The following is a 14,242-nucleotide window of genomic DNA, read 5'->3' on the forward strand; positions in this document are numbered from 1 at the left end:
AAGCGTCCACGTCTGGCCGCGTACGTGGGCCTGCTCTCGCTCTGTTCCTCCGCCTTTTTTGGCTGCTCAGCCCTCGGGCCGAGTCGCACAGGCTGGTGGGAGTCACTCAAAACCCTTCTGGGGTACACGTTTCCCAGGGCCGTCGTGGTGCCCTCTGTATGGTCTCTCAATCTATTCCCCACTCGGATGGTCAGTAGTGCCTCCAGGCTTTCCCCTCCTGGAGACACTGTCCTTGCCCGAACCTCAGGGCTCTATCAGGGTGCATGATATAGTCCACAATAGCACCTCCCATGGAGCTCTCCGTGGTGCTGCCGCTCCCTCTGCCAGCCAGTCATCCATGGTCTTCTCTCCTTGAGATCTCCAGCAGCACTGACCTGACTCTGGCCCTGCAGCTCCTTTTATAGGGCCTTCCTGGTCCTTGATAGGCTGCTTCCTCCTGCAGACACTTAAGCCTCCTTGGAGGACTTCTTTATGGTATTCTGGGATGGGGTGTGACAAGGCCACAAGCCACCAACAAGGGGCGTTGGGTCTTGGTTGGTCCACCCCATCACCCCTCCCACACACCCACATCCTATTCTACACCCAGCCTCCCCAAATACACACACCGCCGGCTCTCCCTGTGGGCTTGTGACAAACAGCAGGGAGGGAGGGCATGCGAGCATGTCTGTGTAAGCAGAACAAATGAGTGAGTGAGTGTGAAAAAGGGTGTGTGTGCCCATTATGGGCATGTCCGTGTGTGCAAGCGGTGAGTGTGCAAGCACGTGGAATAGGTGTGGGACTGAGTGTGCGAGGGGTGAGCAGAAGAGCGAAATTGGCCGCGGGAGGAAAAGCCAAGGTTCTGTCTGGCTCTGAGTAGTTACCTCTCCTCTGTTTGATTAGTAGATTCCCACTAGCTCTGTTAATAGCCTGGCTGGTGTTGTACAAATCTCATTAGGGCCCACAGGATCTTTATGGCTTTGGACCAAGCAAAGTCTGGAAGGTGTTGCCATTTCTTCTCTTAATGAAGAAAAATAACAGCAGCAACTCTCCGAGGAGATGCACGATTTGTGCATCGCACCTGCCAGGAATACGCTGGGGAGAGAAGACGAGGCCGCGAGAGGGGCAAGGAGAGAGCTGTGTTAATAGCAATTAATAATAAATAGCCATCATATTTAATACAACGCGATAATAGAAGATGCGTGGGTGATTAATCCGTTACTGATTAATGGTTAATCGCATAACGCCCTCGGCATCCCGGTTTTGAATCTTCCAGCTCTTATTTATTGCATTGCACTGCCTAGGGACCCAGTCATGGGCGGGGGCCCTGCTGAACTCAGTCTCAGGACACAGATCAAAGACAATCCCTGCCCCAGGCAGCTTACATTGCAAGATAAGACAACTGGAGTCGGGCTGCCATGCCGAGGCAGCGTGGCCTAATGGTTAAAGTCTGTAAAGCAGCCCTTCCTTGCAGCGCAGTGTGGCCTAGTGGCTGGAGTCTGGGGGGGGGGGGGTATTGGTCCGCATGGAAAGCCGGGACCATATCACCCCATTTGCCAAATGCTTGTGCTCCTTTTCCAATGATGCTGCCTGGAAGGAGGTTGCTTCTGAGGGTGATGGCATCCAGAGAGGGAAATGGACCACACTTAGCCACGCAGGTCATCTGCTCTCCGTTTTCCTGCCCAGACTGCTGCTGGGTTGGAACAGGTGATGGCCGGGCCTTTGGCAACCGGCTGGTTTTTCCCCTCCTGCTTGCTGGATCAAGACTCTTCCCTTGCTTTGCTTCCCACCCCCCGCTGTCCGTCGCTGAGAGAATGGAGCTCTTCCTTCACAGCCCGAGGAATACGTCCTCTCTCACACGGGCTCCCCACCGACAATTTGTGCCCCCTGCCTTGGGAATGGCCAGGCTTCCCATGCCGAGCCCGTGTGGCAATTAACACCCGTTATTCCACATCGCCATAGAAACAGACCCATGGAGACGGGGGAGGCGGGTGTGCATCAGAAGAAAAAGCATTTCCTAAATTCAACCTGGCCACACCTCAGCCTCCGTGCCATTGGGCTCTCCCCGGGCGACTCTCTGCTGCCATCCCGACCTGTGGGGCGTTCCCATCGCCGTGTCTCCTGCTCCCGCCTGACTCGCCGACTAGAAAGGCTGCGTCAAGCATCCGTGGGATCGCGTGGTGCTTAGATACCCCAGTGACAGGGCATCTTGGCCATCCCGGGGACCGGGACGTGGCCTCCTCGACGGACGACAGAGGGCTGGCGGGTATCGCCGTTGCTCAGAGCTGAGGGCTGAGCGGCAGGGCTTCCAGGGCTCTTCCTCAAGAGGCTGAGTCAAGCTGTAAACGTGCCTGAGACGTCTTTGACTTCGGTCCTCCGCTCTGGGTCTTCTTGTTCTCTTTGCAGAGCACTGAGCCTGTGAGCTCCTGCGGGGCTGATGTGCTACTGCAACGCAAAGATGAAATCCCAGACCGAGACGTGGCTTTGAAAATTCCACCTGCACCTCCTGGCCTCAGTTTCTCCATCTGCAGACAGAGGGGGGCTGGAGAGACCCAGTTCATGGCACGATCGGGAGGCTTGAATGGCACAAAGTGCTTTAAGAGCCTCAGCTGCACAGTTACTAGAGAAGGACAAAGGATGATCGCTCATCTTAAAGCTCCCGGTACAGGTCAGGTATTTAACCTGCCCATGGGGGATGGTAGGCGGGAGAAATTAGAGAGAGCATCTGTTTATTTGGTTGCCAATGTCTGAGTTAAGGAACCTAATTGCCATTGTCTGCGAGTTCGTTAGTGCGCTAATCAACAAGGTGAATTAGCCCGTCCAGCACACGCTCCTTGCTTCTCCTCTTGCACACACGAGATTTACACCCTGCCCCTCACAGAGTCCGTCACAATGGTGTAAAATGACTGGAAAGTCCTTATCTAGCAAGGGGGGGGCTTTCACACCCCTGCACACTGGTGTAAGTGACTGTACTGTGTGTAACGAGAATCAGGCCTGTTGGTTTCAGTGGAGCTACCCTGGTGTAAACTGGAATAAGCCAGAGCAAATCCAGGCCCGTAAGTCTACATTTACTCATCATCTGTGGCCCTGAAGTTTACTCCGCGGGTCCAAGGCAGCTCGACGGATCAGTGTCATTTCCCAGTTCTCTGACACTAGCCCCTCCCAGTCCCCCAAAAGCCTCGATAAAACTTTTCTTTACATACAGTGAAATTGGGTCTGAACTAACCGGGCTTCTACAGCCCTGTACGCATTCAGACATTAAGCCTGTGAACCCTCTCAGCCCCGTCTAGCTCAGCGTTGTGACTGTGTTTTGACGGCTTGCCAGTGAATTCTAGTCCGTAAGGACATTTGTAACTGCCGACCCACTCCACCCCCATTCGTTCCTGCCTGCACAAGTTCACAGAGCATCTAGACTAGCTGTTACAGCCCCACCGCTAGCCACCAATTAACTGGAGTTACCACGGGACCACAGACCCCAAGCTAGACACGCCCGAGGGCTGCAGTGAAGAGGGCCATCTGAGCAGATGTTCGGCAGGTGAAGAGGTTCGGGGATTTGCCTAAGGTACCATCGCAAACAGGTGGCCCGGAGCAGAACTCTAGCTCCTGGGTGTACACCAGGCCAACTTCCTTTTTGGTGTAGTCTTAGTATATATTTTAGAAAAGTGTATCTGTCCATCTGTCTTTCCGTCAGTCTGTTTGTTCGAGAACTGCTCCTAAACGAGAAGAGCCAGGGCCACCAAATTTGGCAGGCAGCTTCCTCTTAAAGCCAGGCCAGGGTTTGGTTGTGCCAGGACAATGGGATGTGCTGGGAATTAGATTGTTTCCCATAACATGGAAAGGGAGGGGTCTGGCAGGAGGGAGTGATACTGCAGAGTGACCACAAGGGGGCAGCAAGGGGGCAGAGATGGGGACTGGGACAGCTAATCACTTCACTGGGCAAGCAGGGGGCGGGGCTGGAGAAAGGGACAGCTATCTCCTGTATATTTCATAGAGTTTGTCTGTCTATGTGTCTGTCCTCCAGCTAGGGGATAAGCACCCCCTTCTCCTGGCTGTACCTGCTGCAGCTGCAGTGGCCATGGAGAGGCGCTGCCGTGATAGAGGGCTGGGGTTGTCCTCTCTCCCCAGGGCAGCCTGCAAACTGACCCCAGCCGCCCCCTTTCCCCCCAAAGCAATGATTGAAAGGAAGAAAAAGAAAACATACTTGAGCTCAGGGCCCGAGCTGCGCCAGGTACATCTTCCAGGACTATCACAATGAGTGAGCAGTGTCCTCGTGCAAGAGAGCGTGCGACACGTGCCGCTCATGCTGCTGCAGCTAAACCGGGAACTGAGTGGCAGGCAATCCAGAGAGAGCCGCTCACCCGCTGAGTCACAAAGCCGAGGGAGGAGCTGGTCTCTGCTGGGTGTCGCTCTGTGTGCCAATCCCACTACCACAAAGGGCTTCACTGCGTTCTCTGGGTGCCCCCGATCAAAGGAAGTGCTGGCCACCCTCCCTGGGGCTGGTGAGCCTGGAATTTCCTGGCTCAGCCCTGCAGCTAGCAGTGAGAGCCCAGCACCGACCTGCTCTGGGATGAGCTCTCAGAAGTCCACGTACGGGGCGGCGTGGCAGCCTTCGGGGTAAGCGCCTGCCCTGGCAGGGTGCCTCGCAGCCTGGAAGAGAATTATCAGAGTGTCAAGGCTGTTCCCCACTCTGGCACGAGAAATGCGGAAGTGGGGGCCCACAAGAGCACCCCAAAATCTTGTCTCTACAGGCTTTGGTACAAAAACCTCCCTCCCCCCCCAAATCCTAATACCCGGACCCAAGTATTCCAAGAAAACCAGGGAAGAGATCACTTGCAGAACTTCCCCCCTAAGACCTCAGGGGTACCTCAAGCGTTTGTCCCCCAAAAATGCCTGAGAAAAAAGAAAACAAGCTGCAGTCTGTGATAGTTGTCCCCTGTCAGGCAGGTAGATACACACAGACAAACCTTCCAGGACGCCAAAATGAGCCAATACAGGTGAATTATTATCCAAACAAAACTACCGGTGCATGCTGAGCACCGACCTCTTGGAAAATGGGATGCAAAGTGTCGCCATGAGAGCTGTTGGGTGCAGCATGGACGATCTGCCCTTCGCTTAGCAACCCAAAGGGAAGCTGGGCGCCTTTGAAACGCTGACCCTTCGTAAAGATCAAGAAGGTCTATTCCCTTGGTCTGATCGGGGCTGTTTCCTGCCCCCCGGTCTCTGCTGGACAAGAGCATGATTGCTGGGGCTATGTTTGTTTTCCAGCCCATTCGATTCTGCTCCGGGTAGATGGAGATGACACATTAATCACTGTAAGACATAAAGCTCTTCATTTGCCTTGTTAAAACACCACACTCTGGGTTCTCGGGATCGAGCAAATTAACTCGAGCACCTCAAAGTTTATTTGATTGAAAGAGCGGATAAATAATTCAGGCCTTTTTTTCAAGTCCCGGCCAGGGGACGGAGGAGGGGTTCCCCCCACGGAGACGCATTTCGGTTTCATTCCTGCCCACTGGCGGATATTGATGTTGACGGAGTCCTGTGATGCGTTGGCCGGGCTCCCTTTAATTATCGTTGAGGGGGCCTGCTTGCTTATGGGGCAGCGTGGTCTGGATGCTGGAGAGCAAGAACAGGCATCAGACGCGTCTGAAGGCTGTGAGCACATCCCTTGTGGCCACCAAATCAGGACTGAGAAGATAGGGCTCCATTTCCTGTGTCACCCAGGGCAAGTCGCTGCATCTTTCTGGGCCTCAGTTTCCCATCTATAAAGTGAAGGAAATCTATAAATCCACCCTTCGCCATCTTTACAGCAAAAGGGGCGGGGCCTCGGGCAGAAGGGCAGGGCCTCGGGTGGAAGGGGCGGAGCCAGGGCAGCCCTTAGTCTGGAACATGCGCGTGGCACTCCAGCAGTAATTCCAAGGGCCCAGGGCTCCAGCCTCCTCTGCTGCCCTTGGTATTGCCAAGCCCCGGAGCAGCTGCCTCCTCCCCACCTGCCCCCTGTCATTGGGCCTGGAGTGATCTCTCAGAGACAGGGGGCTGTCTTTCCTGCTGTCTGTGCAGCACCTAGTACAATGGGGCCCTGAGCTCCATTGAGACCCCTAAGTGCTAAAGGGACACAAATATCAGTTTAAATGATTCTTCCTGCCCTGTGCCTCAGTTTCCCCACGAGTAGAATGGGGCTAATGTTCCTCCCCCTCCTTCCTAAAGTATTTTGAGGACCGCTGCTGACTGCCAGAGCAGGGGGGCTGGACTTGATGACCTCTCGTGATCCCTTCCACCCCAGTTCTAGCGCTCTGTGGTTCTACGATCAGCATCTCTTTTTCTCTTCTCGGAACATACCTGTCCCTGCCCTTCTCCAAACCCTGGAGCTGTCGCCCTTTCTCACCTCCTCTCTCCACATTGGAGTTTTCAACCCAGAAGGCCACCACTGGAAAAATGCAGCAACTCCACCCGCCTGGCTCACAGGGCCCCCGAAACAATGTAGGAAATTGACTCCTAAGGGCTAGACAAAGCATTGAGTTATCCACATTCAGCACCACCGATGAACCCACCTCTACCAGAGGGAGATGATACTGAATTTCCTGGTGGGCTGGGGGTCCAGAGGAATCACTCGTTAGTGTCTGGAAAGCCGGGTGCTGCTCAGATGGAAGGAGCGATAGAAATGCAATGAATTATTCCTCCCCTACCAGGTCTTGGCTTCTCCATGTCCTGTCCTTTCATAGAGAATAGTCTTGGTTGATAGAAGTCGGTCGTCAAACTTCTCCAAACTTCTCTCTTTCATCCAGGCAGGCGTTCTGCTGTCTTTACCACTTGACAGGCGTGATCCAGCCGGGTCTGGGCCAAGAGGACCTTTAGAAAGCCACAGTGACCGCCAGAGACAGACTGCCCCTAGAATCCATTGGCAGGAAGGCCAGACCCTACGCAGGGGTCCTGCGGTTTCTATTATGATGAGAAATTGAATCTGGACCTGGTGGGGAGAGATAAGAAATGCACAGTCCGGGGCGGGATTGTGCAGAGAGTGGATGAAAGCTCTCGGAGTCCGAGGAACAGAATGGAAAATTGGGAACCTGCTGATTTCCGTCATTTTACCAAATAAACAAAATAACCTTTGAGTGAGGATACATGGGCTGTGAGGTGCATCAGGCAGCATGAAGAGCAGCGGCCGGGGGTGGTGTAAAGGGGAAAGGGGTTGAGGACACAGTTTTCTCTGGAGACCGCGATGGAGAAACGGCAATGAAATCCAGCAGCAAGGCTGCTGCAAACACTGTGCATGAAAGTCTGGGTGTGGCCAGAAAAGAGTCTGTAACAACGGCCTCTTTAGAGGCTGTTTCTAGGATGCCTGTATCGCTCATGCACCAGCTGGGTGTGGCGTGCACCGTCTAGTGACACTGAGAACTAAGGGCGGGTCTACACAGCAGGGCTTAACCCGAAATAAGCTTTGCAACTTGAGCGACGTCAATTGCGTCGCTGATTTCAAAATGGGGGGCGTCTACACAGCACTGATTTCGAAATCGAGCTCTCGTCCTCCGACTTCCCTTGCTCCTTGCACAAGGAGGGTCACAGGAGTTATTTCAAAGTAACTGCCGGCTGTGTAGACACGGACTCCGTTATTTCGAAATAATGGTGCTGTGTAGACGTACCCTGACAGAGAGAATAAGGAGCCTGCTCTTAGCGACTAGGCAGCTGCCTTTTAGCTCATGCCATAGAGGCTAGGGTTACCAGGTGGCTTCAAAAAAAATACCAGACACACTCGGTCTCAGATGGGGGAGGGGGACACTGGCCGGGAGGGGAACAGGGCTGGCCCGGAGGATGTGGGGGGGGACCAGCTAGTGGGGGCGAGGTTGGGGGCAGTGGGGCTGCCTGCAGGAGATCGGGGTGGGGGACCTGCCGGCGGGAAGCAGGTCTGGACGAGAGGGGATTGGGGAGAGCGGAGCTGGCTGGAGAGAGCGGGAGGACGGGGGGGGGCGGGAGAACCAGCCAGCGGGAAGTAGGGCTGGTCGGGGGCAACGGGGCTGGCCAGGGGAGATCGGGTGCGGGGGGGAGGGACTGTCCGACGGGAAGCAGGGCTGGTCGGGGGCAGTGGGGCTGGCCAGGGGAGATCGGGTGCAGGGGGGAGGGACTGTCCGATGGGAAGCAGGGCTGGCTGAGGGGCGAAGGGGGGGGGAGAATCGGCTGGCAAGGAGCAGGATTGATCCAGGCGTACGCAGATTCTGGGGCGCTACCCGTCCCGTGCACGGTCCCAGCGACGCACGAGCAACTCTGGCCCTCAGGCTTCCCTCCTGCCCCGCCCCAGAAAATATGCAATGAGATCGCCACTCATGCAAATGAGTCCCTCATTAGCATATTTTCTGTCGCAAAAACTAGCAGTGTAGACGTAGCCTGTGTGAGGGAGGGTGTGCTACACCCATTTCTTTTTTTACCAATAGTTACGTTGGTACCAACCCTAATGGAGCTCAGTTAACGACCTCCCCCTACAGGAACAGCCCCGGTGTCTAAATCTTTCTGTGCCTTGCCTCTGTAGCCCTCACTGGCTGTGATGCACCGTTCCATTGAGACCACTTACAGCAGGGGTGGGAAACCTAAGGCCCAGGGGCCAGATGTGGCCCCCAGCTTGCCTGGATCCAGCCCCTGAGACGTGGGACTTCCCCGCCCTCCCCCCGCCCCGCATTGGGGAGCCCGTGCTAATGTTCCAGCCCCTCCGCTTTCTACCCACAGGGCCAGAGCCCACAAAATCTACTCACCTGGCCCCCCTGACTCCGGTGTCTGAGGGGGATGTGAGGAGAGTCGTTCTCCTCAGTCAGGGGCTGTCTCTGAGGGAATGTCTACACTGCCACCCTAGTTCGAACTTAGGTGGCTAATGAGGCATTCGAACTTGCAAATGAAGCCCGGGATTTAAATATCCCGGGCTTCATTTGCATGTTCCCGGGCGGGCACCATTTTTAAAGGCCCCGTAGTTCGAACTACCTGCCCACGGCTACACGCATTGCACTGAGGAATAACGGTAGTTCGAATTAGGAGCTTTAATTTGAACTACCTAGTCCGTGCCGCGTGTAGCCGCGGGCAGGTAGTTCGAACTACAGGGCATTTAAAAATGGCGCCCGCCCGGGAACATGCAAGTGAAGCCCGGGATATTTAAATCCCGGGCTTCATTTGCAAGTTCGAATGCCTACATTAGCCACCCTACTTCGAACTAGGGTGGCAGTGTAGACATATCTTGAGGGATTTGGGGGGGGTTATTTTTTCGGCTTCCAAATTGTGTGTGGCCCCTGACTGATCTTTCTGTGGGTTAGTGGCCCCTGACCTCAAAAAGATTGTGTCTTCATTCAGAGCAGTCAACCTGTGGAACTCCTTGCTAGAGGGTGGTGTGAAGAGCAGGATTTTAATAGGGTTCAAAAAAGAGCCAGATAGATTCATGGCGGTTAGGTCCATCAATGGCTATTAGCCAGGATGGGTAGGAATGGTGTCCCTAGCCTCTGTTTGCCTGGAAACGGATGACAGAGGCGGGATCATGTGAGGATTCCTTGTTCTGTTCACTCCCTCTGGGGCACCTGCTATTGGCCACTGTTGGCAGACAGGCTACTGGGCTGGACGGACCTTTGGTCTGACCCAGTCTGGCCGTTCTGATGTTCTTATATAAGGCTCCCCACTCCTGCCTTACAGAGAGAATAACGAGTCTGTTCTAGTGCTTTAGCTGAGAGACAGGGCTGGACGGAGGCATGTGCGAGCCGGGCAGCTGCCCAGGACGCCAACCGATGGGGGGCGCCTAATGGCAGCTGTAAGGGATGTGCAGCATCCCTTACAGCTGCCATCAGGCACCATGCGCCCGGCTCCTGCAGTGCCGGACCTGCAGCACCGGCCAGCAGCACCCTTCCCCCCATAGCCATGGGGCCCTGCACAGCCCGGCGCACGCACCAGCAGCACTGGCCAGGCCAGGCTGGGCAGCGCATGCGCTGTGCGCCCGGGGCGGCAAACAGGCTCAGGCCAGCCCTGCTGAGAGACAGCTGGCTTTTAGCTCATGCAGGAGAGACTTGTGCACTAAGCTCCAGCGGTCCCAGGTTCGATTCTACCTGCAGACAACCAGGGTCTGCTTGCGTTACGCTTCCTCATTGGTAAATGGAGATAATAATCCTTCCGTTGTCTGTCTTGTCTACTTCAGCTTGAATACTGTGTACAGATGTGGCCTCCTCACCTCAAAAAAGATATTTTGACCTTGGAAAGGGTTCAGAAAAGAGCATCTAAAATGATGAGGGGTTTGGAACGGGTCCCATATGAGGAGAGCGACTGGGACTTTTCAGTTTAGAAAAGAGGAGACTGAGGGGGGATAGGATAGAGGTCTATAAAATCATGAGTGGTGTGGAGAGGGTGGATAAAGAAAAGTTATTTATTAGTTCCCTAAATAGAAGAACTAGAGGACACCAAATGAAATTAATGGGTAGCAGGTTTAAAACTAATAAAAGAAAGTTCTTCTTCACACAGCGTGTAGTCAACCTGTGGAACTCCTTGCCAGAGGAGGCTGTGAAGGCTAGGACTAGAACAGAGTTTAAAGAGAAGCTAGATAATTTCATGGAGGTTAGGTCCATAAAAGGCTATTAGCCAGGGGATAGAAATGGTGTCCCTGGCCTCTGTCTGTCAGAGGCTGGAGAGGGATGGCAGGAGACAAATCGCTTGATCATTGTCTTTGGTCCACCCTCTCTGGGGCACCTGGTGCTGGCCACTGTCGGTAGACAGGCTACTGGGCTAGATGGACCTTTGGTCTGACCCAGTACGGCGTTCTGATGTTCTATGTTAAGGTATTTAGATTTCTAGCTCCCATTGATTTCAATAGGAACGAGGCACCTACCGATCTCAGAGGAGCTCCCTCGGGAAGGGGGTCTGTGTGTGCAGTCCCGGCACAGTGCGAGCCAAATCTGGGATGAGGTGTGCAGGCGCTGTTGCCACACAACCCTGGATGCCGGCTGAGCCCTCTTTGCCAGCTCCCGGGCAGTAATTTCCCCCGACATGGACGGCTGCTGGCCCCACCACTCTTCCGAGCTGAGATCAAAGCTGGATTGTGATGAAATCCTCACTGCTCCTTTCTCTGGAGGAAGACAAAAGCCCTCCCCTCCCCAGCCCCCCACCCCCAAAAAATGTTTTTTTCAGCTTGGATGTAAAGAAAAAATGGTTTTTCCCCCCAAAGCCTCTTGAAGTTGTGATGCGGGACCTCTGCGGTCTCTCCTACACCTGTGAAGCAAGGCGCTGAAATAACCATGACAATACAGCTGAGGTTTCATTTATAATTCAGAGGCAGCTGGAAAGTGGCTTTAAAAAAAAAACCTGGCTGACGGAGGAAAACCTGTGTCTCTAGGCCAGTGCACTGGCAACAAGAGGACTCCATGGAACGGGCACGACCTTCCCCAGAGCCCAGCCAGACTTCTAAAAATACAGAGCTCAACTCTCAGGGACTGACCCGGAAGTCCGTGAAGTGAAAGGGGAGGGAGGAGACAAAGCCAACAAAACAAAACTGGTTTACACCATAAGATCGGTCAGACGGGGTCAGAGCAAAGGTCCATCCGGCCCAGTGTCCTGTCTGCCGACTGCGGCCAAGGCCAGGTGCCCCAGAGGGAGTGAACAGAACAGGGACTCATCCATGATCCCTTCCCTGTCGCCCCTTCCCAGGCTCTGGCAAACAGAGGCCAGGGGCACCATTCCTACCCCTCCTGGACCGAACTTCCATGAACCAGCTGAGGATGGGGCCCCCAATGCACAGATAGAGCCATTTAATTGCTAGGGATGGTCATTCAGAAAACTTGGCTCATATCCCTAGCTTTGCCACTGACTTGCTCCATGGCCTTGGGCCTGTCACATCAACCAAGATCCTCAAAGGCATTTAGGCACTTCACGGCTTAACAAGGGGAGGAGGGCGAAGTAATACCTGTTATTGGACCAACTTCTGGTGGTGGAAGAGACAAAATCCTGAGCTTACCCAGAGCTCTGATTCATCCACCTTGTCTTTCCCCTCTCCTGCATCCAGGATGGCTACCACACCACTTCAAACAGCATTAGCTTTTCATATCGTTTGACAAAGGACCTGTTGGAGCCATTGAAAGATTCCCACTGTTATGTCTTCTATTCCAATAGCACCTGGAGGTCCCAGTTGGGATCAGGGTTCCCTTGCGCTCGGTGCTGTACATACAAAGAGCAAGCTAAACAGCCACAAGGTGGGGGAGGAAATAAAAGCCCAGAAATGGGGAGGCTCATCCTGCGGAGGTATTTAGGCAGGCTGCTCCCATTGACATTAGCAGTTAAGTGCCTAAATGCCTTTGAGGATCTTGGTTGAAGTGACACGCCCAAGGTCATACAGCAAGTCAGTGGCAAAGCTGCTCCCATTGGCCAGGAACTCTGCACTTCCATTAGCCGGGAACCTGCTTCTGGGTCGTAGCAGGGTCTGCGGTGCCAGGAGAGGCAGGAAGTTGCCTCACTCTCCCCCCGCCCCTCCCCACTGCACCGCTGCCTGGAAGCGCTCCTGCCCCAGCCCTGTCCCCCCCACAAAGCCGGAGCCCCCTCCTACACCCCAAAGCTCCCCTACTCAGCCTCACCCCAGAGCCCACACTCCAGTCACATTCTGTGGGTTCACGGCATCAACGATTTTCTTCAACGGGGTCATGAGAAAAAAAGTTTGAAAATCACTGAAATAAGCTACAGTTTAGGGCCTCAGATGATGAGGGGCCGTTAACTACAAAAAAGGACGAGCTTTCTGTGGCATCCTCACCTATGTACCGGGAGATATTTAAAAATAAAACTTTATTTGTTCTATTTTCATTGTCCCTTCTGTTGGACCAGTGTTTCTCAACCAGTTGTACGAGTACCCTTAGGGGTACTCGAGAGACATCTGGGGGGTACGTCAACACAACTAAAATTTGGAGAAAACTGAATTTTTGTTTTAAGTTTTACAGCGCTTTATTATTTTTGTACTTTTTACACCCAAAACTTTCATCACCCGCCCAGCTACAATTAAGTTGGTTAAACAAATGTGTTGCAATGGTAGAAAAAAAATGTGTGTGTCTGAAAACTGTAGGTCCTGGGGTTACTTATAATTTTTTTAAAGGGGTACATTATAAAAAAAGGTTGAGAAACACTGTTTTAGAACAATGCGCATTTTGGGGTCATGCTATGGGACCTCTTCAACTTGACATCGCTTAAGGCCTCTGCATGTCTTCAACCAGCCCTGGAGGCTCTGCCATGGAGTCAGAGTCTGACCAGGGGCAAGCCACGGCCTGGCTCCGTGCCTCAGTTTCCCCAGCAGTCGAATGAGGATAACAACACTGATCTTGGGCCCTGAGGGTTGAGGCTGAGTTAGTTAACATGTAGAGAGCAATGAGAAGTGCTATACACCTGCTGAATACTATTGGTGCATTTTTCTAACAGGATTCATTAGCCACCGAAGAGTTGAACTTATCAGCTGCCTTCCCCGGCCTGACCTACAGCCAGACGGGCTGAAGCACGTCACACATCCCTGCGAAGGGAGGGTTTGGTTGAATAATGGATTGAAGCAAACAAACAAACACAAACTTTAGTAGGAAAAAAAAAGAAAAAGGAAATTGCAGGGGCCCAAAGAACAAACTGTGAGGAAAAGCTGAATTAAAACCATAAACAGCGGAGTGTAAATAGGAAGGCAGGTGTCCCCCGGGGAGCACACAACGCAATCAACTCTGAGAGCTGCTGACTTAAAAGCCGTTATTTTGTCATTCGTTCTTGGGGGAAATGGAGGCAGCAACTCAGGTTAGCTCAGAAGAGGAGGAGCTGGGCGTTTGAGGTAGTGGGGCTAGTGGTTAGAGCAGGATCTGGAAGTCAGGCCGTTTGGGTTCTATTTCCACTTTGGGGAACCCATGCCCAGGGAGAGGCAGCTGTGGATGCAAGGCTCTAAGAAGGCTGGGGGGCTTTTCTCTTGACACACCCGGTTTGCAGGGGCTAGAAACCTGCCCCAGTCTGCTGGGCCCCGGTGCCAGGCGCCCCTAGGAGAGAGGGGGTGACCCGCTGGGAGCAAAGGAAGATTCAGGGAGGTTCTGCAGGGACCTGCTGGGCTGGAGGGGCCAGGACGGTCTATACAGGGTTGCAATTTGAGATGGTCACAGAGCCAAACCCTGGATGCTCAGACGGCTCTGAGGCCTCTGGCTGGTGGTTTGGCACTGGCAGGGGCATTGGGGCAGGGATGTGGCTCCTCCCATGGAGCTATGGGGTGCGGCGGAACAGCTGCGTTTGGGCACGATCCTGCTTCCGTTCTGTTTTC

This window comes from Pelodiscus sinensis, chromosome 28 (assembly GCF_052426305.1).
Source record: "Pelodiscus sinensis isolate ZL-2025 chromosome 28, ASM5242630v1, whole genome shotgun sequence".
Taxonomy (NCBI): Eukaryota; Metazoa; Chordata; order Testudines; family Trionychidae; genus Pelodiscus; species Pelodiscus sinensis.